The 26243-nt window shown below is 40.6% G+C and overlaps 1 protein-coding gene across 1 annotated transcript in view; it reads left to right on the forward strand.

Moving 5' to 3' along the window:
- Positions 1–26243, forward strand: part of ANTXR2 (ANTXR cell adhesion molecule 2) — a 194753-nt gene that overhangs the window by 165260 nt on the left and 3250 nt on the right. The window lies entirely within an intron of this gene.

Below are 26243 nucleotides of genomic sequence, written 5' to 3' on the forward strand. Positions count from 1 at the left end.
ATACTTTACTGCGGTTATAAACGTTTCTTCATACTGAGCTTTTATGGAAACACATACAACTTAATGGGAATGTATGACCATAGTGTTTGATTAATTAGTGATACAAACTGGTTCAGAATAGAGAAGTCCAGCACCAGTGGATGTCGGTAAAATCTTCTGCTTTATTTAACAGAACATAGTTAAAATCCAAACAGGATAACAGGACATTGTGCAAAAGTCTGCTTACACGTTTCAGGCACATAGAGTGCCCGTAATCATAGCCAAGTTGTAATGTCAGGATAGGAAGACAGACAGGTGAGCCCTAATCTACCCGACACTCAGTCCCTGCCTACTTGCACAGCCTGTCCTAGGCGACGGCGTACAACTGGGCAACGGAACCTACGCTCAATATGTGCACGACAGACAAACAAGACAAGGGAACACAAAAGCAAAGGAATGTGGGGCAGTTGCAACACCGTGAGGAACAGAGTAGTGGACGAGCCGAGTCAAACCAGGAGTGTACGTGGTAACAAATGCAGAGCAGGAGAATAGTCAGTCAAGCCAGGGTCAATATGAAGCAGAGGTCAATAGCAACAGCAGGTACAGCAGAGCCAGGAAACAGGAGAATCACAGGCAAAGGACAAGCAGCAAATGAAGGTATAAGTGGACCAAGAGCGGTGAGCTAGTACCTTCTGGCCAGGCTGCGATAGGCTCTCCCACTCCTCAGCCTACCAGCCTGAGTGGTAGCAGATCGAGTCACTCTAGCAGACCTAGGAACAGATGCAGGCTGATTAACCACGGGCGTCAACACAGAAGCTGTGTCAGGCAAATCCTACACACAAGTAGAGTAAAACAAGCTTGCTATATTTAACTCCTTCCCGACATCTGCCGTGTATATATACGGTGCACGTCGGGCGGGGGAGTATGGGCAGGGCTCACGGGCCGAGCCCGCTCCATAGAATGAACATGTCAGCTGTGTGTTACAGCCGACACTTCAGGGTAACGAGCAGGTTCCCGCTCGAATGCGATCCCGGTCGATTAACCCGTTAAATGCCGCGGTTAATTGCGACCGCAGCATTTAAATGACTAGAAACAGTGGGGCGGCCCCCTGTAACGTTGCAACGCACTGAGTTCGCAGGGTGCTATTGGTTGGCATGGCAGCCTGGTGGCCTGATGAAGGCACCCAGGTCTGCCTTCTTAGTACTCATATGAAGCCCTGCCTCATTGCAGTGTCTCAGTATCAGGATATTCTGCAATACATTAGTATTGCAGTATATCATGCAAGCGATCCAGCGATCGCTGGTTCAAGTCCCCTAGGGGGACAAATAAAAACAGTAAAATAAAGTTTTTTTTAATAAATACAGAAATGTAAATGTAAAGGTTCAATAAAAAAAATTAAATTTTCCCTCAAGCGCAATGTAAAAAAAATTAAAAACTAACATAACTGGTATCAACACGTCCATAAAAGTCTGAACTATTACAATATATCATTATTTAACCCGCACGGTGAAAACCGTAAAAAATAAAAACCGCCAGAATCGCTGTTTTTTTGGTTACTTTATCTCCCACAAAAAGTGGAATAAAAGGTGATCGAATAGTCTCATGTACCCCACAATGGTACCAATAGAAACTACAGCTCGCCCCGCATAAAAATAAGTCCTCATACCGCTCAATCGACGAAAAAATCAAAAAGTTATGGTTCTCATAATATGCGACAAAACTCAAATTTTATTTTTAACAATAATTTTTTTCCTTGTAAAAGTAGTAAAACTTAAAAAAACTATATAAATTTGGTATCGCTATAATCGTATTGACCCGCAGAATAAAGTTAACATTCCATTTTTACCGCTCAGTGAACACCGTAAAAACAAAAAGATTTAGGAATCACAATTTTTTCCTATTCCACCCCACAAATAATTTGTATGGTACAATAAATGGTGTCATCAAAATCTACAACTCGTCCCGCAAAAACCAAGCCCTCATACGGCAATATTGATGGAGAAATAAAAAAAGTTGTGGCTTTTGGAAGTTGGGGAGGAAAAAACTAAAGTGAAAATCCGAAAAATGGCTGCAGCGGGAAAAGGGTTAAAGGGCTTATCCAGCCACAAATAATTCTATCCCAATGATACAAATGCATAAAATAAAGACACCTACTAATAATCATGTAGTTCCAGTAGCACAATATTTCCCCGTTTTGGAACACAGTCACGTGTCCCTGAAAGTAATGTAGTTATTTCTGCTTTGATGACACGCCAACACATACCCTCATGAATGGTAGCGGTTTCCCTTTCCCATTGTGTCGGGGGGTCATCAAAGCATGTGACCGCTAGGGGGCTAGCACTGTGATGACGCAGGGGACGTAAGCCAACCCCCTTATTCCTAAGCGCTGTCTCGTACTTGCATTTCCTGGCGCATGCACATTGTAACAGTTAGCGGGGTTGGACGCAGGTTCTGAGTGGAAAGAAGGGCATGCTGGGAATTGTAGTTTTTAGCGCATGCTGAAACTGCTAGTCCCACCAAATACATCTGGGAGCGGTGAGTAATTCGGAATGTGATATTGTGCAGGCAGAATATTTGTTGTAGTATCTAAACGTGTTTAGACATACTTGTGTATTATTATTTTTTTTTTTTTGTGGTCCCAGAAAACCCCTTTAAATATTTAAACAGCCAATAAGAAGGTTCACAGAGGTACACATGATGTACATTATGGCTATTGAACAGGTGTACAGCTTAAAGTTAATACCAAAGTAAAGACAAGTAGTCATTAAAAAAAACACGAGATTCAAAAAAAATACAAATGAGCATGATATAACAGGCGTTGGAACACTTGTACAAGGCATTAATATATAACATGTTTTATAACATTAATGATCACCTTATGACTGTGACAAAAAGCATCATAGAAAACTTGAAATGCCACAAAGGTAAATAGAACTGTTGGGGTATATTTATATGCAGCAGATCCATCACGAAATCCCCCGCGACTGGAAATCAGTCCCACCAGAGGCGTAGCTAGGGGTTTAGCACAGGGGGGGACGACACATATGAGTGGGCCCCAACCCAGTGGGCCCCCCAACACATGTTTAAAGCTGCAGAGGTGCATCCGGCAGGGTCAGGCTTATTTAAACAGTGTAGTTTGCTGTGCTACTGTGTTTATGTAAATTTCCAAAGAAGTGAATGGTTGTTACGGAGACAGAGTAGCATAGCGAGCTGCGCTGTTTTTGTAACTGTTACGCTGCTTCCGTAACTTCCATTCACAATATAGTGCCTCCCCACACAGTATAATGCCCCCATGCGGAATAATGCCCCTATAGTGTCCCCTACTCAGTATAATGCTTCCATAGAGGCCCCTGCACAGTATAATAACCCCTTAGTTGACCCCACAAATGATATTGCCCTCATAGATGCCCACACACGGTATAATGCCCCATCGCTTCCCCCACACAGGATAATTACCCCATAGTTCCCACCACACAGGATAATGACCAATAGATGCCCCTACACAGTATAATGCCCCATAGCTGCCCCTATACAGTATAATGCCACCCCCATAGTGCCCCCCACACAGTATAATGCCCAATAGTGCTCGCGCACAGAATAATGCCCTCATAGCTGCCCCCCACACAGTGTAATGCCCCTATACCTGCCACCACACAGTATAATGCCCCCATAGCTCCCCCACACAGTATTATGCCCAATAGTGCTCGCGCACAGAATAATGCCCTTATAGCTGCCCCACACACAGTTTAATGCCCATATAGCTGCCCTTTACAGTATAATGCCCCCATAGCTGCCCCTACAGTATTATAGCCCCCATATCTATTCCCATACAGTATAATTCCCCCATAGCTGCCCTCATACAGTATAATACCTCCTTACTATGTAATGCCCCATAGCTGCCTCATACAGTAGAATGCCCCCATAGCTGCCTCATACAGTAGAATGCCCCCATAGCTGCTCCCATACAGTATAATGCCCCCATAGCTTCCCTCATACAGTATAATGCCCACATAGCTGTCCCATACAGTATAATGACCCATAGTGGTCCCACGTACAGGATAATGCCTCCATAGCTGCCGGCTCCTTACTCCAGCATTGGACTCAAGTGTATCTGAGTCCTGAGGATGCAGATACAATTGAAACTGGGACATGACACCACGATCCAATCCGTCCCTGGGCCACACCTACTCAGTGGGACCGGGGCCAGTGCCCCCCCCCCTGCTCCCCTGCTAGATACACATCTGAGTCCCACTAGTCTAAAGGTTGTTATATTGCAGTAAACACGACTTTCAGGACCCCATTCAAATAAATGACAAAACTGAAAAATACTGTCTTAACCTTTTTTTTTTTATATTGTATATTTTCTATTCTATCTCCTTTATATGATTATGGGGGCAGCCATCTTGCCAAAGATGCTGCAACAGCAGTTCCAAATATTTGCTTTGCAGCAGGCACCTAAAAGTCAGGATTCAATAGGATAGTGTAGTGGGTATATTCTGTTACATGTGCAGTAGCCACTGTGCAGGGAGAGAGAGCAAGGAGGAGGAGCTGAGTTGTCTCTATCATCTATTGTCGCCATCTATTATTTGCCTCTTGCTTTACAACCACTTTTATTATAAAGTAACAATAACAGCTTTTATTGTAACCTCACCTTCTGATGATAATTGTTAGGAAACACCTATTCCTTTAATGATCTACATGACTACTGTTCTGGCTTCTGGTCAGTTCTGGATTTTCCTTGAGCCTATCTCTTTTCTTTATCTTTCTGCCTATCACATTTGGTTTAGTATTTATACCTGTCCTGCCCACTCAGTCTTTACTTGTGATTTTCCGTACCTTCTGGTGTCTTGATCAAGCTTCTGACTAAAACCCATACCTCTGACTTTTGGACTTCTTGAAATACTGACCTCGGCTTGTCTCTCATTAACCCCTTGTTTGCTGATTTGGATTATCTGCTCTTGGCTGGCTCTGATCTATGCTTTACTTTCTGTTTAACCTCTGGCTGTCTGGTTACCCTGTTTAGGTTTGCCTGCATTGCACCTCTTAGCCAACATTGAACTCTGCTAAAACAACCTGGGTCCTATGCAGCAAAAACCATCCCGCTTTGCGGTGGGCTCTGGCAAATACCATAGAGTAGCCTTAGACTCTGTTGATCAAAGTTATGGTGGATTTGAGGTTGCAGATTTATATACGCGCTCTCTCCCAACAGTCTCCAGCAGCCTTTGGGGAATCGCTCTCCTAGCAATTCCATAACAATGATGAGATAACTATTGACCCTGCTCTTAGTATACACAGCAAAAGTTGAAATGTGACAGAAAGTGTTAGCCTATTATTGAGCACTCACTACATATATGAAAAAAACACCAACAAATGAAAAAAAATATGCTTAAATAAAAAATGTGATTTATACAATATATCTTTTGATGATTGAATCCCGTTAAACAATCATTTTGAACTCCATAAAGTTGTTTGTTAACGTAACATTTCTACTATCTGAACAGGAATGTGAATTTCCCACTGAATGATTCGTATAGTTACCTATGTAAACATTTTCATTTATACAATTAAAGCAGTATATAGTATATTGTAAACGCATTATGCTTGTCTTTTACCTTTTGTCACGCTAAATATATATGTATATATATATATATATTTTATATTTTTTATATATAGATATACCTTATTTTTCGGACTATAAGGCTTTATTCACACGAACGTGTTATACGTCAGTAATACGCGCGTGATTTTCACGCGCGTCGCACGGACCTATGTTAGTGAATGGGGCCGTTCAGACTGTCAGTGAATATTACGCAGCGTATATGCGCTGCGTGAAACTCACGACATGTCCTATACTTGCCCGTGTTTCGTGCAGCAAGCACCCATTGAAGTCAATGGGTGCGTGCAAAGTGCGCACAGCACACGGAAGCACTTCCGGGTGCCGCGCATGATGCGCACTACAGTAGTTTATTAAATGAATGCAAACATGAGTGTCATAATGAGGCCGGCTGCACAAAATAACGCAGCCACGCACCATATGCTGATGCCACACTGAACTTTTGCGCGCAAAATGCAGCGATTTTTGCGCACGCAAAACGGACACGTTCGTGTGAATAAGGCCTAAGACGCAGTTTTTAGCAAGAATAAATCTTGCTAAAAAGTCCCTGCATCTTATAGTCCGCAGTCAAGGGACCCGGCATCGCTGGGCCCCATGACCGCTTAATTACTTAACCCCTTCCCGACCTATGACGTGCCGTCACATCATGGAGCGGGGGGGGCGTGAAGTATGAAGCGGGCTCATGCATGTCCACAGATAGGGGATACATAGCACAGGGGTTACATGTGTGATTGATAAAGAGAACGGGGACCGAAAGCCACAAAGAGCGCTGCGCGAGAAGCTTTGACTTCTGCGTTCTCGGCAGCTTCATAGAGATCAATGGAATTCTTCTGGCTATGCGCAGCTCCATTGATCTCTATGGAGCTGCGGAACAGATAAGCCGGACACAGAACCCGGAAGTCCAGGCTTCTCATGTAGCTCTCTGGGTGACTTTTAGTCCACTGTTCTCCTTATCACTGGGGTCCCAGTGGTCGGACCTCCAGCGATCTCACTTGTATTCCCTATCCTGTGGATAGGGGATACATGTGTTTTATGGCAAACCCCTTTAACTAGTTAAATGCCGCGGTCAATATCGACCATGGCATTTATGGTGGTTTTTCTATGAAGGACATTTATGACATATCCACAGGATATGTCATAAATGTCAGATAGATGCAGGTCCCACCTCTTAGAACCGCACCTATCTCTAGAACAGGGCCCCCTAAACCCTGTTCCAGCTTTCTGTGCTCTTCCGGCCCCTTGATTACATGTGGAGTTACTGAAACAGCGTAACTCGCTGAGCTACGCTGTTTCCGTAACTCCCAAAGAACTGAACAGTAGTTACGGAAACAGCGTAGCTCGCATGCTACTCTGCTTCCGTAACTGCCATTCACTACTATGGAAGTTAGGAAAACAGTGTAGCTCAGCGAGTTACGCTGTTTCAGCAACTCCACATGCAACCAAGTGGATGCTGGTTCAAGTTCCCTAGGGGAACTAATAAAATGTGTCAAAAAAATGTTTTAAAAAAACAACATTTTTCATCGATGAAAAAACTAGAAAAAAATTTTGCCTCTCAGAATGTGGTGAAGCAGAATAGATTATTTTTTAACAAATAATTTTCTTCCTATTTTCTGTTGTCTAAAACCTGGGTGCGTCTTATGGTCAGATGCGTCTTATAGTCCGAAAAATACGGTATATATATCTATATAGATATATATATCTATATATATCTATATAGATATATATATATATATATATATATATATATACAGTGAAGGAAATAAGTATTTGATCCCTTGCTGATTTTGTACGTTTGCCCACTGTCAAAGACATGAACAGTCTAGAATTTTTAGGCTAGGTTAATTTTATCAGTGAGAGATAGATTATATTTAAAAAAAAACAGAAGATCACATAGTCAAAATTATATATATTTATTTGCATTGTGCACAGAGAAATACGTATTTGATCCCCTACCAACCATTAAGGGTACAGTGAAGGAAATAAGTATTTGATCCCTTGCTGATTTTGCAAGTTTGCCCACTGTCAAAGTCATGAGCAGTCTAGAATTTTTAGGCTAGGTTAATTTTACCAGTGAGAGATAGATTATATTAAAAAAAAATCAGAAAATCACATAGTCAAAATTATATATATTTATTTGCATTGTGCACAGAGAAATAAGTATTTGATCCCCTACCAACCATTAAGAGTTCAGCCTCCTCCAGACCAGTTACACGCTCCAAATCAACTTGGTGCCTGCATTAAAGACAGCTGTCTTACATGGTCACCTGTATAAAAGACTCCTGTCCACAGACTCAATTAATCAGTCTGACTCTAACCTCTACAACATGGGCAAGACCAAAGAGCTTTCTAAGGATGTCAGGGACAAGATCATAGACCTGCACAAGCCTGGAATGGGCTACAAAACCATAAGTAAGGCGCTCGGTGAGAAGGAGACAACTGTTGGTGCAATAGTAAGAAAATGGAAGACATACAAAATGACTGTCAATCGACATCGATCTGGGGCTCCATGCAAAATCTCACCTCGTGGGGTATCCTTGATCCGGAGGAAGGCGAGAGCTCAGCCGAAAACTACACGGGGGGAACTTGTTAATGATCTCAAGGCAGCTGGGACTACAGTCACCAAGAAAACCATTGGTAACACATTACGCCGTAATGGATTAGAATCCTGCAGTGCCCGCAAGGTCCCCCTGCTCAAGAAGGCACATGTACAGGCCCGTCTGAAGTTTGCAAATGAACATCTGGATGATTCTGAGAGTGATTGGGAGAAGGTGCTGTGGTCAGATGAGACTAAAATTGAGCTCTTTGGCATTAACTCAACTCGAAGAGAAATGCTGCCTATGACCCAAAGAACACCGTCCCCACTGTCAAGCATGGAGGTGGAAACATTATGTTTTGGGGGTGTTTCTCTGCTAAGGGCACAGGACTACTTCACCGCATCAATGGGAGAATGGATGGAGCCATGTACCGTCAAATCCTGAGTGACAACCTCCTTCCCTCCACCAGGACATTAAAAATGGCTCGTGGCTGGGTCTTCCAGCACGACAATTACCCGAAACATACAGCCAAGGCAACAAAGGAGTGGCTCAAAAACAAGCACATTAAGGTCATGGAGTGGCCTAGCCAGTCTCCAGACCTTAATCCCATTGAAAACTTATGGAGGGAGCTGAAGATCCGAGTTGCCAAGCGACAGCCTCGAAATCTTAATAATTTACAGATGATCTGCAAAGAGGAGTGGGCCAAAATTCCATCTAACATGCGTGCAAACCTCATCATCAACTACAAAAAACGTCGACTGCTGTGCTTGCCAACAAGGGTTTTGCCACCAAGTATTAAGTCTGGTTTGCCAAAGGGATCAAATACTTATTTCTCTGTGCACAATGCAAATAAATATATATAATTTTGACAATGTGATTTTCTGTTTTTAAAAAAAAATATAATCTATCTCTCACTGGTAAAATTAACCTAGCCTAAAAATTCTAGACTGTTCATGTCTTTGACAGTGGGCAAACTTACAAAATAAGCAAGGGATCAAATACTTATTTCCTTCACTGTATATCTATATATATATATATATATATATATATATATATATATATATATATATATATCTATATATAAATAAAATATTTTATATATTTAATTTAGCAGGAATTAGTTTAATTTCCTCTAACCTCGTCTCCAAAACCTGATGGCCCCCTCACTGATCTTTTATTGATTTCTTCAACTGCCTCACTAATGTATTTTAGTCCGCATATCATTCTCTATTAAATCAGTTTATTTTAACGACAATCTTTTGCTTATGGCTTTTGTATGATCTAACAATTGAAAGCTACTGAGGAATAGTTCCACCCGCTAAGCACTTCAGTACCCATTTGCCTGAATTATTGTGAAAGTAATGTACATCAGCATATTGCTTACCTGCAGAATGTTTAAATGTAATATCCGTGTGTTGTACGTGAAGAGGGAGACTAAATAAATAAAATATGCTCATTTGTTTTAGAATTTCCATTGTTGACTTGGGAATGGTATGCTCTCACAAATCTCAGCTTTAACCTTGCCAATTGTTGTATGCCTGTAAGTGCGCTGCAGTTATTTGGAACATTTCTACATTGGCGCTGGCATCCTTTTGCTAAATTACATTTATGCATTAGTACCATCTGTGCTTGCTGCTCCTTCTGCGAGTTAGCCCTGGCCAAATGACTGGCATTTTTTTCTGGAAGTGCACTGAAATAAGTAAAAAAAATAAAAAAACATAGATAGCAAGACTTCATGTTCTACAAATATTTGCTAGTAATAACACATAGACAAACTATAGAAAACACCAAAATATGAAACATCTGCAGCCATTTTCAAATATCGCAGAACTCCCAGGGGACGATTTCTTTAACTTTTCTATGTCAGTTTTCTGGTGTAGAAAAGTCGCAAAAGACTCAAAAGTTGCGATTTGTGGGCCATTTAGTCTGCTCTCGCCACTTTGCTAAAGAGTGGGCGGAGCTTGGTAAAAGTGGTGGGGTCACCGCAGTTCGACAAGTTTATTTTAATTTACACCAGCAGCTGACATATATTATAGCAGAAATCTATGCCAGCTCATAGCTGGCGTAGATTTCACTCTGTGGCCAGGGGTGCAACAGAGTATGGGTATGTGCACACACACTAATTACGTCCGTAATTGATGGACGTATTTCGGCCGCAAGTACCGGACCGAACTCAGTGCAGGGAGCCGGGCTCCTAGCATCATAGTTATGTACGATGCTAGGAGTCCCTGCCTCGCTGCAGGACAACTGTCCCGTACTGTAATCATGTTCTCAGTACTGTACAGTAGTTCCACGGAGAGGCAGGGACTCCTAGCATCGTACATAACTATGATACTAGGAGCCCGGCTCCCTGCACTGTGTTCGGTCCGGGACTTGCGGCCGAAATACGTCCGTCCATTACGGACGTAATTAGTGTGTGTGCACATACCCTAAAGGTAGGCCAGGCCTCATACCGCCACTCCCATGATCTGACATTTAAAAAAAATATGAAAATAAGTGGGAAAATAAATTACTCACCTCATTGCACCACTTTTACCGCTCCGGATCTCCTAAGGATCTCCTAAGGATCACATCAAGCCGTGGCACATACAAGATCTGAAGCCAGTCTGTGAAGAATTACTCTTTTGTGGTCACATGCTTTTCTTGCATAAGATGGACTTTGGGTGGATCATGATAAACAACTTTCCTAATATTCTCTTTCCTAAACATGATGGGGAGATTTAATAAGCAAAATGTGCAAGAGTTGTGGCAAAAATTGAAGTACATGCAGTGCGCCAGTTTTATTATGCGTTTTAGACACGTCTTTTTTACGCCTCACTTGACAGTTTTGAAATGTGTCTAGAAAAAGAGATGTGGTTTAGGAGTTGTAAAATGCAGCAGATTTTTTTCATGGTTTGTGCCTTTTTTGGAAAGTATTGGTGTAATGTACCCCACTTATGACGTGGTGTACGGAAGTGCCAAATATATCTTACAGCTTGTGACATTCTGATAAATTTGGTGCAGTTTTTACCTGTCGGGTCTTGTTTTATCCTGTCTAACTTTAGGACAGTATTAAAAATTTTTCCCCCAATGTGATAATTCCTCAATAAGTGATAATTTTACTCATGCAGTATTTAGTATACCTGTCTGTTACTAATACTGTAGCAGAAAATCATCAAATTTAAAGAGGCTCTGTCACCACATTATAAGTGCCCTATCTCCTACATAAGGAGATCGGCGCTATAATGTAGGTGACAGTAATGCTTTTTATTTAAAAAAACGATCTAATTTCACCACTTTATTAGTGATTTTAGATTTATGCTAATGAGTTGCTTAATGCCCAAGTGAGCGGATTTTTACTTTAGACCAAGTGGGCGTTGTGCAGAGGAGTGTATGACGCTGACCAATCAGCGTCATGCACTTCTCTCCATTCATTTAGTCAGCGTATAGGGATCCTGCTAGATCCTTATGTGCTGTCTTATACTAACACATTAACAATACTGAAGTGTTTAGACAGTGAATAGACATTTCACGGGATGTCTATTCACAATCTCTGCACTTCGTTACTCTGTCTGTGGTAGTTACAGCAGAGGAAGCGTGATCTCGCGAGATCTCGCTGTAAATGACAGGTTACAACGAGATTACGCGTCGTCTGCTGTAACTACCACAGACAGAGTAACGAAGTGCAGAGTTTGTGAATAGACATCCCGTGGAATGTCTATTCACTGTCTAAATACTTCAGTATTGTTAATGTGTTAGTATAAGACAGCACATAGCGATCTAAAAGGATCCCTATGCGCTGCCTAAATGAATGGAGAGGAGTGCATGACGCTGATTGGTCAGCGTCATACACTCCTCTGTACAACGCCCACTTGGTCTAAAGTAAAAATATGCCCACTTGGGCATTAATCAACTCATTAGCATAAATCTAAAATCGCTAATAAAGTGGTAAAAATAGATAGTTTTTTTAAAAATAAAGAGCACTGCTGTCACCTACATTATAGCGCTGATCTCCTTATGTAGGAGATAGGGCACTTATAATGTGGTGACAGAGCCTCTTTAAGACATTTTACAGTTGCAAAATACACTACTAATACTTCGTTGCATAAAATATTCTACATTGTGATCAATTTACGTGTTAAACTGTATTAAAAATTAAGAACAAATTGTCACTATGTATTTTTATGAATGTTTTTTTTTATCACCCCAGAGATATATTTACAATAGACCTTGTTAACTGCTCCTTTAACAAGCATCTTAGCTTGACATCATTTACTATGCATGCGTAATGGTTGAGTTGGGACTTATTTAAATGGCTGCATAAACTTGGTCTACTTTTCAATCACTTGCAAATAATTAATTATACACACAGGCACGCACAGACACACACACACACACACACACACACACACACATGCACATACATGCACATATACACACACATACAGTACACATACTGTTTATATAATTAGAGAGAGAGCTAGAGAGAGCGGGAATTTGCACAGTTCGTTAAGGGCTTGTCCACTTTTTCAACCAAGCATCTAAAATAAAAAATAAGCAACTTTGCAAAAAGTCTTGATTTTAAAAAGATTGTACCATTTTGTGTGTGCCGCTGCTATACAGAGTTATATGTTTCCATGGTTACAGACTACAGACAACCTTGTGTGGTCTGATCCTACAGTCATGTGTTACTCCCTCACATCTCCCCCCTCTATTTTCTGTAAGCAAAAACAAGAGGAGGCAGAGGGAAGGTAATAATAATTACTGCAGAATCAGACTACACACAGGGTCTGTTCTTAATATGTAATCATAGAAATATCTGCATATGAGCTGTAGAAACCAAAACGTATTAGCACAAAAAAATATTGTGGAGCTCAGCTAATAGGAGTGATCAAAGAATACATCAGACTTAGGGCTTATTCAGAAGAACGGGATATACGTCTGTGCAACGTGCGTGATTTTCACGCGCGTCGCACGGACCTATATTAGTCTATGGGGCCGTGCAGACAGTTGCGTGATTTTTACGCAGCGTGAGTCCGCTGCGTAAAAGTCACGACATGTCCGTTCTTTGTGCGTTTTTCGCGCATCACGCACCCATTGAAGTCACTTCCGTGGGACAAGATGTGAAAAGGATGAATGAAAACAGAAAAGCACCACGTGCTTTTCTGTTTACAAACATCCAAACGGAGTGTCATAATGATGGCGGCTGCGCGAAAAGCACGCAGCCGCGCATCATATGCTGATGCCACACGGAGCTGTTAAGTGCCTTTTGCGCATGCAAAACGCCTCGCTTTTTTGTGTGCGCAAAACTAACACGCTCGTATGAATCCGGCCTTAGGGTATGTGCACACAGGGCGGATACACTGCGTAAAAGCACAGTGTATCCACCTTGTGCGCCAAAACCACATTGTTGTGCAGCTCTTTGGACGGATTGTCCGTTGCGGAAAACTGCACAGAAAAAAAAAATATTTTTTACCTGACGGCATGACATCAGCCCTGGGAAGGCCGGACTGGACAAAGAAAAACAGAATTCTGGGTAAGTATAAAAAAAAAAATTCGGAGTGGAGTTTTTTGCGGCAGAATCACTGCTTTTCCGCTGCAAAAAAAAGCAACATCTGATATTTGTTGCTATTTGTTGTTGGGAAAAACCTGCAGCAAATAAGCAGCATTTAAGCATCTACAATTGACATTCTGTGGACTTAAAAAAACGCACCGCAGGTCAATTTCTGAGCGATTTTTCCACTCAGCATTTACGCAGCTTGTGGATGAGATTTGTTCAAATCTCTTCCACTTTACTGCTACTGTATTAGGCCTAATTCAGACGACCGTAGTATACGTCACTGTAGCGTCCATGGCCGCGGATCATCGGGATTACTCACCCCCCCGCTGCCGCAGCCATGGATCTCCTCCCCAGGAGACACAAGCACTCACTTCCGTAATGGTCCGCTGTGTCCCGTAGGGTGCGCACGCTCATGCCCAGTGTTAAAGGTCCAGTGCGCGCACATGGGAATTATCAGTAATTAGCCCATGATCACCATGGACTGTAAGAAGGGCCCTGCTCCTTTGCTCATTGCCTGAGCGTTGTTGTGTTTTCCTATGTTAGTCTTGCAAATGGTCCCTTAGTGTTATCATGTTCCCGTTGTTCCAGTGCCCTGCTACCTGTACCCTGTATCCCGTGCTATTTGTTTCTGTGCCTTAAACCTGTTGGAGTCGTTTTGTGCCACCGGTTTCGCCTGCTGTGTTACACCATGTCTGGTGTCTGCTGTCAAGGTCCCATCTGTGCCTAGCCGTTGCTACTGTCTGAATCACTACAGGTACCCTTGTGCTTGGACTATGTATATATTGACTTTGTACTCTGTTGGCCGGCTGCTATCCCGCTACGGCGGTACGGCGCAATGGGTCCATAAACCCACAGGTTGTAACAGAATGTGTGACGGTCATTAAAACAACGTTCAATAAATCGATAAATTTATTCCTTAGTGTAGTTTTTCAATCATTTTTTAATTTCTTTAATATATACAAACTAAAAATAATATTAAGCAATTTTGCAAATAGTCTTGATTTAAAGCTGATCTGTTAACTGAATATGTGTCCTAGATAGGGGCAGCATAGTACAGGTCAGGTTCGTCTTCTTATTATCCAATTTTGTTTTGTGCTGTTTAGTTAATAGCAGCGATCAAAGAATACACTAAGTCCGGTATATTTATGAGATTGTTCACCCTGCCTCCTCCCACCCTCCACGGCAGCCAGTTGTTAATAATCGCTGAGAGGGGGGGGCGGGGGAGAAGGGAAGTAGCAAGAGGGCGATCTTCTCATGAATACACCAGACTCATAACTATTAGGCCTTATTCACACGAGCGAATTTCACGTCCGTGTTACGCGCATTAAAACAACGGACGTCACACGGACCTGTGCTTTTCAATGGGGCCATTCAGACATTCAGCTGTGTGAAACTCACTGCATGTCCTATTCTTGTGCATTTTTTTGCGCATCACGCACCTATTGAAGTCAATGGGTGCGTGAAAACAATGGACAGCACACGCATGTCATCTATTTTTGTGTCGACATAGCTGTAAAAGATCTTGTTTTTTTTGCGGGGCAAGTTGTATGTTTTAATAGCACCATTTTGGGGTACATAGAATTAGATTAGCTTTTATCAACTTTAATTTGGCAGGGAATAGAAAAAAACAGCAATTTCGCCACACTTTTTTCCATCCTAAATTTACGCCGTTTACTGTGTGGTATAAATAACACAATAACTTTATTCAGCGGGTTGATATGATTGCAACGATACCAAATTTATCTAGTTTTATATGTTTTACTACTTTTACACAGTAAGAGCCATAACTTTTGTATTTTTCCACCGATGCAGTTGTATGAGGACTTTTTTTTTGCGGGATGACTTGTAGTTTTATTGGTACCCTTTTGGAGTAGATGCGACTTTTTTATCACTTGTTATCAAATTTGTTTTAAGTCCGGATTCACAGAAAACAGACATTTTTGCATTGTTTTTTATTTTATTTTTTACAGCGTTCACCGTGCAGGTTAAATAATGTAATAGCTTTATAATTGGGGTCATTACGGATTCGGCGATACCAAATATGTGCAATTTTTTTATTTTTTATTTTGTTTTTTTAAATTAATAATAATAATAATAATAATAATAAAGAATTTTGTAAGGGGAAAAAATGTTTTACATTTTTTTTTCCACTTATTTTTTTTAATTAACTTTATTAAGCTTTTTTTTTTTACTTTTTTACTAGTCCCACCAGGGGACTTCACTATGTGATCCTCTGATCGCATATATAATACACTGCAATATTTTTGTATTGCAGTGTATTAGTGCCTGTCCGTGTAAAAGGGACAGGCATCTGCTAGGCCATACCTCTGGCATGGAGTAGCAGGCAGAACTAGTGGCAGACCTGGGGGGCCCCCCGACTGTCATAGAGCCCACCGACATCATGCGATCTTATCACAGAATGCCGGTGGGGTGAGAGAGAGCCCTCCCTCTCTCCAAAACCACTCAGATACAACGCTCGCTATTGAGTGCCGCATCTGAGGGGTTAAACTGGCAAGATCAATACTGATATCGATCTCGCCTGTTAGAGATTTAACAGCTCCCTGCTCTATTTATTTATTTATTCTGATGCAGCACCGTGAAAAGGCATATGCATCGGAATAAAGCCCATTATTGGCCGCCATGAAAAGGCATATTGGCGGTCACTAACGGGTTAATAGTTATGTGTCCGTTGTATTCATGAGGAGAGCGCTCTCTTGCTACCTCCCATCTCCCACACCGGGAGGAGACAGGGAGAGTCTCTTCATAAATATACCGGACTTAGTGTATTCTTTGATCCTATTAACTAAACAGCACAACACAATATTGGATAATAAGAGGTCGAACCTGACCTGTACTATGCTGCCCCTATCTAGGACGCATATTCAGTTAACAGATCAGATTTAAATCAAGACTTTTTGCAAAGTTGCCTCATTTTTTTTTTTAGTCTGTATAAATTGAAGCAATTAAAAAATGATTGAAAAACTACACTGGAGAAAATGTATTAATTCTGTCCTAAAATAAAATAGGATAAAACTAGACCAGTCAGAAACGGTGCCAAATTTATCATAATAGCAAGGGCTGTATGATAAATTTGGTGCAACTTAATAGACATGTTAGACGCACACCATTAATACCGTAAATCTGACGTATTTTACACTCTTAGCCACGCCCCTTTACCTAGACACTTTTTTAAACGAGGAAAGCGCAAAAAGTGTTTCAAACCCGTAATGAATGTGCACATTGAAATGTGTGCCACTTTTTTTGGAGCAATTTATGAAAGGATTCTGGCACATTTTGCTTAGGTAATTTCCCCATATTCTTTCTGTTCTGTAAAAATTATCAGTTAATTGATGTAAATATTCTTCATGTAAAATTAGGAGCACAAATATTATGCACACACACATACAAATGTAGTACATATAACTGCAAATGTACCAGCATACTTATTATTATTCTTACTTTATACTCCACTAAATGTTCTGAAAGACTTTATAGTCTAAGTGCATGAGACACAAAGAGAGATGGTCCTTCTCAGCAGAGCTTACAATCAAGGTATCGGGGTTATGATACATTACAGGCGTTGTGCCAAGGTTGACATCCAAAGGATAGGTGATAAATGTTTGATTTCTAGGGCCCCACCGCTGGGACCTCCACGATCACTAGAATGAGGGTCCCAAGTCTACTGATCGTTCTTGTGATTGGTGGGGGTCCAAGCGTTAGGCTCCCCAGTGATAAGATATTTATCCACTACCCTGTGGATTGAAGGGTCATTGGACTGCGAACCAACAGGCATGCACTCAACCAAGTTTTCTGTCCAGTGCTACTGATCTTTGTTTGTATGCCCTGTGGTTAGGTGAAAAATGTCAATCTTGGCACAAGATTTTAAGTAGGTAATACATGTATAGCTGAGTCCACCAAGAAGGAGATGCCCTCTATGACGTCCATATGTCATGAAACAACCCCTTTAAAAGAATAGAGGTCACCAGTAGGGTGATATGTAAGCAAAGACATTTAGTAGGGTGAAGAATTATAGATGGCTTAGTGGATGAAGACCAGAATTTTGGTCTGTATTTTATATTGCATAATTTAACCCTTCCAGTGCCAGTAACTTACGTAGAGCAGGTGTGTTACTAAACGTGTTGTGATGAATGATAAACATGAGGCTGCGTTCAGGGTGGATTGGAAGAAATTTAGTTTAGATCAAGCGGTTTTCTATTTATTTTTAAATAAAGATTAGTTATTGTCTAATGAAAAGTAGATTCAACTTTTCACATACTATATATTTTGAATTCCTCACAGTTTTCAATATCACGACTTGCTGTTAGTGAATCTTTACATTGAGAGGCTAAAAATTTGCCCTGACCTAGTTCTGATCATGTATATTTAAAGGCATATTTCACTACCAGACAACTAGGTCATCATTGTATGATCGGTGCGGGTCCGACACCCGGACGCCGCACAGATCAGCTGCTCCGGCTGCCTTCGGGTACCGGACGTCCATGCCGGAAGCAGATGGCTCCAGTCATGGAATAGCAACCGAGCTGCAGTTCTGCAGCACGGCCGCTATACAATGTACAAAGTCAACTTCTTCCGGCTCCGTACATTAAATACTGTGCAATGACATCCAGTGCTCACAGGCAAACGAAGAAGCTGATAGGTGCGGGGTCCGGGTGTCCGACTCGCACCGATGATGTACTGATGACTTATTCATGGACAACCCCTTTAAGAGTTAGGAGCTCAGTTAGGAAGTTAGGAGCAGCTTAATATTAGGGCAGAAGTCAGAATGTAAACAGGGAGGGTTTCAATTCACTAACACCAATCAGAGATCTTGAAAATAGTAAGGAACTGAAACACAAAGTATATTAGAAATTTCAATATTTTTTCAATAGACAATGATTAAGCTGTATTCATCTAGATCCGTAAAGCTGCTTTCAAACAATACCAAATATAGAGTGTTGCAATAGTCAAAGAGATGGAATAGGAGTTAACAATTCACTGGTTTGCTAGGGAAATAACGTTTCCTTTGTAGGTTGACCTTAACTATAGTGAAGCGTTGAATATATTAGGTGCTTTTTCAGTATTTTTCTAAGGCATAAGCAACATACTGTAGGAAATAAACATTCTCTTTATATCACGGAAGCACTGCTTGTAGGAGTGAACTGTGTTGTTTAGGTTTGGTGTACATTTTATCTCCAACACTATCATACGTAGGGTACCCGAACATAGGGTACCCATAGATAGACATGTGCCTCACTGGTGACTCTATATGCATCTTGACATTATTTCATGAGCAGTAGCCATATTCTTCCCTTTCCATGGAGAAGAAAAAAATGACATTCACTGCAGAGATTTTACAGTTCTCTTTGTGTGATATCAAGGCTCCAGAGCTATGGACTCGTCCACCATCTTTCCGGAGATGTATTGATACTTATCGGATCCTCCCATTGATCTGTAATAGTTACCCATGTACGGCTAGCAATATGTTGACTGCAGTGGCATGGCTAATATATTATATGCAGAAACTCCTAGATGACTTCTAATATTCATAATATAGAAGGGAACACATTTTCCCTATCATACACACCTTGGTTGCTACAGGATCTCGTTTTGAAGAGAAAACAGAATATTATGCCCCTCTATTTAATATGAAGCACACTTATCCTTTTCATAAAGAACGCCTTCAGCAGCTGGGGCACAGTACTGTACGATACACATTGAATAATCTCTTGTTAAAGAAAGAGGGGGCAATACATGGCAGTCAGTGATTGGCACAGGAGAAGGAACTTCCTTCAAAAGCGATCTATGACCAGGGCCAGCTCCAGTTGTATGTGGGCCCTTGTGTAAGAGTCACATAGCGCATGTGGCCTGTCTACCCCATCCTTGGCTTGACAATTATAACCGATGTTTACTTAAATCGTCATGGACCTTGAAATCTCAGTGGGCTTGGGCATTGTTCCGGTTTGCTTAGTCCTGACACCGACCCTGTAGGTGACAGAGCTCTGGAGGAAGAGACTAGTAGCATCTCTATGTAATAAAAGTCCTCTCTGTATAGTCATCCGGTTCTGATATCAGAATGAAATGGTTATCCAAATATTTCCATTGAAATTTATACTATAATAATAATAATAATGATGATAAGAACTGAAAAATATTTGTATTAATAATAACAATATTAATAATAATAATATTAATATGAGGGTTAGACTGTTTACTAAGTTGCAATTGATGTAGCAGAGTATTTTCCTTGAATTGAGTTTTTATTTAGTATTTGTAACCATTGCTTCTATAAAAGGTGTGTAATAGTATTTTTGTGTAAGCAGCTAGTCAGGACATGGGCTAAGAGCATGACCGGAGAGGGTTTCATCCCTTTAATGAGTTTCATACCTCTTTGGAACTGAAGGGATTATAGTAAGAAATGGAGTTTGGCATGGAGATTCTTTAGAGGACCCAGTGGTCAATGTCATTAACTGTGAATTCATTATGACTGTAAAGGATCCATCTATCAGATTACACTGTGAAGGCTTTGTTGATGAAGCAGACAGCTGGATCACTGTGGCATCTAGAGGGTTGTTACATAGAGCATGTGGCCGAGCAAGATATATTCCTTTCTTTACCAGTATATTTATGTTTTATATTGCATAATAAAAAGTGTAGAAATGTTCCCTCTTCTCATGTTAAAATGTAATTACTTTGCTTCCCCAGCAAATTTTGGAGAAAGTGGCTTCTTAAAGTTGTACAGTAGTAACAGAAAAGAATACTTACAAGACATTAAGTGTCTGTAGAATGAAGAGACCTAACCTGAAAATCTGGGACCCCAAAGGAACATTGTTAACAACAGCCCCAAACTACAATGTGCCTTTTATAATACTGCTGTCTTCTTATGTGGCAAAGGAACCTTTGGGCCCCCTTAGGCGTTGGTGCAACTGCTACCTCTGCCCCCCTATAGCTACACCCCAGGCAGAAGATATATACTCAAACTCTTTTAATCATATTTCAATAAGAAAATAAAACTCCTATCTTACATATGGAAATGTGACTGCTAACTCACTTAAGCTGTTGTATATAAGCACAATATCAACAATGATTTTGTTGAAATGATGCTTATATACTGGCTTGAGTGAGTAAGGCGTCGTTCACATCCGCGTCAGTGTTCCGTTCTGACGTTTCTCCGGAGCTTCCCGTCAGAACGGAGCCCTGAATGAAACAAACGGAAATCATAGGTTTCCGTTTGCATCATCGTTGTTTTCAATGGTGTCGGATCCGGTACAAATGGTTTCCGTTTGTCTCAGTTGTGCAAGGGTTTAGTCGTTTTAACGGAATGAATAGCGTAGTCGACTACGGTATTGTTTCCGTGAAAACAACTACTTACATAGTTACATAGTTACATAGTTAGTACGGCTGAAAAAAGACACATGTCCATCAAGTTCAACCAAGGGAAGGGAAAAGGGAAGGAAAAATTTCTACACATAGGAGCTAATATTTTTTTGTTCTAGGAAATTATCTAACCCTTTTTTAAAGCCATCTACTGTCCCTGCTGTGACCAGCTCCTGCGGTAGGCTATTCCATAAATTCACCGTTCTTACTGTAAAGAAGCCTTGTCGCCTCTGCAGCTTGAACCTTTTTTTCTCCAGACGGAGGGAGTGCCCCCTTGTTTTTTGAGCGGGTTTTACAAGGAACAGGATATCACCATATTTTTTGTATGTGCCATTAATATATTTATATAAGTTAATCATGTCCCCCCTTAGTCGTCTTTTTTCAAGGCTAAATAGGTTTAATTCTTTCAATCTTTCCTCATAACTTAAATTCTCCATGCCGCTTATTAGCTTCGTTGCTCTTCTTTGTATTTTTTCCAACTCGAGGGCATCCTTTCTATGAACTGGAGCCCAGAACTGAACTGCATATTCTAGATGAGGCCTCACTAATGCTTTGTAAAGTGGCATTATTACATCCCTGTCCCGCGAGTCCATGCCTCTTTTAATACACGACAATATCCTGCTGGCCTTTGAAGCAGCTGATTGACACTGCATGCTGTTATTGAGTTTATGATTTACAAGTACACCCAGATCCTTCTCAACAAGTGAATCCGCCAGTGTAGCGCCCCCTAGGACATATGATGCATGCAGGTTGTTGGTACCCAGATGCATAACTTTACATTTATCTACATTAAACTTCATTTGCCAAGTGGACGCCCAAACACTTAGTTTGTTTAAATCTGCCTGTAATTCATGAACATCTTCCATAGTCTGAACTATATTACATAGCTTGGTGTCATCTGCAAAAATAGAAATAGTGCTATTAATCCCATCTTCTATATCATTAATAAATAAGTTGAATAATAGTGGTCCCAGCACTGAACCCTGGGGTACACCACTTATTACCGGGGACCATTCAGAGTAGGAATCATTGACCACAACTCTCTGGATACGGTCCTTGAGCCAATTCTCAATCCAATTACAAACTATATTTTCTAAACCTATAGTCCTTAATTTACTTGTGCAATTGCATCCTCTACAGACGCAGCAGTGCTGAGTTTGTTACTCAATGTTTATCTTGTGTGAAAAGCGACTGAAGTTATCAAAGGTTCATCTACACATTAAAGTGTATCTATCTAATTAAAGTGTATCTATCTAATGAACCACAATCTCTGCGTAATGCAGTCAGAAATATTCGCCCTCATTTACTAAGACTGGCGTTTTTTTGGAGTGATTTGTGCCAAATTTATTAAAAGGACGCACACCCCTAAATAAATTTAGTTTCCCTCACTGGTTTCTGTAAAAGTAAATTGTGATGTCAGAGCTGTTCTATGTGCTCCCCTCACAACGAGTCTCACACTCACTAAGGCCTTAAGCACACGACCGTGCTCTTGCGGCCGCAATTTATCCACATTTTTGCAGGTTAATTGCAGACCCCTCCTTTTCTATGGCCCCATGCACACGACCGTGGTTTACACGGATCAGTGAGGGGACCGCAAAAACTCAGGACGTCATTTTATGGTCCGGATTTGAGGATTCACCAACACACGGGTGCACAGCCAAAGTTTTCTTGCGGTCCTATAGACCGCAAGGGACCTGTGGTTTTGCACTGGCATCCTCCCTCCTTCTCTAATATAGACTGTTTTATACTAGATTAATTTTTGGGGAGGGTATTGAACAGTTACAGAGTCTGCAGGCAGGGGAAGGTGATATATAGAGGCTGCTGAAAGGTGAGAAAGATGCCACTTTGCCCTAATAAGATACCCAGCAATGTTTCATATATTCACATGTAATAATGATTTATGGGAAATACATTAATATGTATAGGTACACTTTAAAGGGTAGATCATTTGGCCCAACTAAAAATTAACTCATTATGTAACTTGAGTTTTAGCAGCACAAACACTGAACATAATGCGCATGACCCAAGCTATTGTAAACCCTTTTTCTTTTTGGAGATTGTATAATAGTTTTCCAGAAGTAAATGTACAACCGATATAGTAGAGTCAAAACTTTTTAAAAGTTTCTGTCAATTTTGTCATTATTCCCTATTGCCCCATTAAATATTGGATCTTGTATATTTCTATAAAAAAAAAGCTCATGTGATGTAGAAGGAAATTGTAAATGAGACGTATAGATTCTGTTGTAGTGGAATTTTTCCAAACAACTTTATGTATTCATGGTGCAAAGAGGGATCTTTCACTGTATGCTCAGCTTGTCGAGGAATATTTATGAGGTGAGTGTAATATTGTAAGAGTTACAGCACTAAAATGCATCCTAAGCCAGTAAAGGAGCCCAGGAATGTTAATGCCAGTAGAATTTTAATGCCCTGCAGCCGGGGGAATATGACACTTATTTTTTTTATGCTTTTTAAACTTGCATTGGTGAGTGAGAGGGGATAGCTGATGTCAGACTCCAAATGTTTCAACATGGCCAAGGCCCGAACACGTAACCTGCTACGGATGTGTCAGCGCGCGCTGATGTGCTGTTAACACTGCAGGGTAAAGAATGTTGTGAGAACTCTGCAGTTCCGAGAATAAACCTCAACTGTTATGTGGTATTTATAGTGCTAAAGCGCATGCAGATCAGTATAACAATGGTAATACCGTGTCCATAGCATTACAAAAAGCGAATTTAAAAAGGTATGCTTATTAGTCCCCCATAACTCACCTGCAATGTTAGGAATACATAAAAGTTCTTAGGGGAATAGTTATCAATTCATTCACAGGAACATGTTTAGACCCGTTGTCATATACTCGAGTGATGACTGCAACATATTTATTAAAGTGTTGCAAGATTCATGATAACTGTCTCAATTTCACCTTTTTTATATATTAGATTTCTATGTTATTATTTTTATTAATGCAACTTATCCAAACTGATCAGTTTCAATTCGTTTTTGAATCAGGTATTTAGATCTGATTCCTTTTCAGGACCCAAAGATATACAAATGTGTCCTCCCTCTCTAAATCCGACATAACCCGAGATGTTTAGCGCGAGATGTTGAATAAATGTATACCTCCGATTGATGCCTCTGATGGATACTATCCTTGAGACATCCGTTGTCCATACGCTGCCAAGTTAAAAAAAACATATATATCACAGCCATCCATGGATTGAAAAGTAACTAAAAGTTTAACAAACATCTGTCATGTTATAGTGACATGTCAGAAGTTTTGATCGGTGTGGGTCTGAGCACTGAGACCCCCACCGATAGCTAAAACGAAGCAGCAAAATTGCTTACGTGAGCGCTGAGCCGCTTCTTTTCTGTTCGGCTTTTCTCGGAAAGCCGATGTAGCGGTTTACGGGCCAATAGACTTTCTATTGAGTCCGTACACCAACTGCTCGGCCTTACGAGAAAAGCCGAACAGAAAGCAAGCGGCTCAGTGCTCACACGAGTGCTTCTGATGCTTCGTTTTAGCGGTCGGTGGGGGTCTTAGTGCTAGTCCCCAGCGATCAAAACTTCTGACGTCACTATGACATGTCAGAAGTTTGTTGAACGTTTAGTTTCCCTTAAAGCTCTTTCCTCACCAACTTTTTTGTTTAAATTTTTTTGATATTTCACAATTTGTCATCAGTTTAGGACCCAAAAGAAGTAGATAGGATCTGTCAACAGATAGTTTTTATTTTTTGTTAGCAAAAAACAATTATATAATTATAATTATATTTCATAAAAATAAGTCGTTTCCATCCTTTACCTTTTGACCAAGCACATGTAAAAAAACAAAAACAAAAGTTAAAACAAACTCTAGTGTGAACTTAACAGTGCTCCACTTTTACACCAGAAACCTTTGTCTTTAAAAACACTGATTTTTCTAGAAGAAATAACAAAAGTGCCTCAAATGTTTGAAAATATGGAGGAAGTCTACTGGGTCAGTTTTAGGACATTGTCACTCCAGTTTTACAGCATTGGACACATTGATACATTTTTTTTAAAAGTTTACTTGCTACAAGTATCTTATAATTAACTTTTTTTATGAATAAAAGAGCCAATTTCATACAAAGCCAATTAACCATTTAGTATTTCTTGGAATGTAGGAGGAAAGCGAAATACCCATAATAAATACATTGGTGAAAATGTTATGGTAATTAGGTTATAAATGCATCTTAGATTTGCACCTTATCAAGAGCCCATAAGTGAGTGTCCCAACGCCTGGATCCTCACCCTCACCAGGATCATTTTTAGATGCTTACATGAGACGTCAGATAATTAAGGAGTAGTTCTCTTTAAGTGATGAATTAGAGTCCACATTGACGGGCATATTTTATCTTCAGTTCAATGCTATCCTTTAAATCATAATATTCACAAGTATTTGAGTCTCAGCTTTATTTAGGTACTACTAAAGCTGGCCATTGATATTTGTTTTCTGTCAGAAGAGTGTAATGTCTATAGAGGCTGCCATAGAGTCCACAAGGATTGGAAAGGTTGGAATTTTACCTGTCATACATAAATTTTGCCAGAAGGGGCTTACGGTATCTTACAACACCCCACTAACATGCGTATTACAGATTTCCACTATGGTGTAATATGCATGTTAGGCTGGGTTCACATCAGCGTTGGCATCCGTTGAGGGTTTCCGTCAGACCTTTCCATCGGAGGAACCCCACAACGGAAAAGCAAACGAAAACCTTAGGTTTCCGTTTGCAATACCATTGATTTCAATGGTAATGCTTCCGTTGCTTATGGTTTCTGTTTGTCACCGTTGTGTAGGGTTTTCGTTTTTTTTACAGAATCAATAGCATAGTCGATTGCGCTATTGATTTAGTCAAAGCTCTAGAGGTGTCAATTCAGTGGCGGAAAGCATTTGAAATAACCTTAAAAGTTATTGGAAGTTCATTTTCAAATACCCAACTAGGGAATTTTTAGTTAATATAGCAGGGTCCCGACTCCCAACATTCATGATCCTCATCTATTTGTGTATGTGGAGAGCAGCTTCAAAGAGTGTCTCTCATATCCATTCATTACATTGATTGTAATTTCAATGTTTAATTTCTCCTGTGGTGGTTCTGTTGGGGATTTGAACACTTTTTAAGAGGTTTTCCAATGCATTACAGTTAATCGGTGGGAGGTCCAGCAGTCGGACACCCTGTGATCAGCATATCAT

This window comes from Rhinoderma darwinii, chromosome 1 (genome assembly GCF_050947455.1).
Source record: "Rhinoderma darwinii isolate aRhiDar2 chromosome 1, aRhiDar2.hap1, whole genome shotgun sequence".
Lineage (NCBI taxonomy): Eukaryota > Metazoa > Chordata > Amphibia > Anura > Rhinodermatidae > Rhinoderma > Rhinoderma darwinii.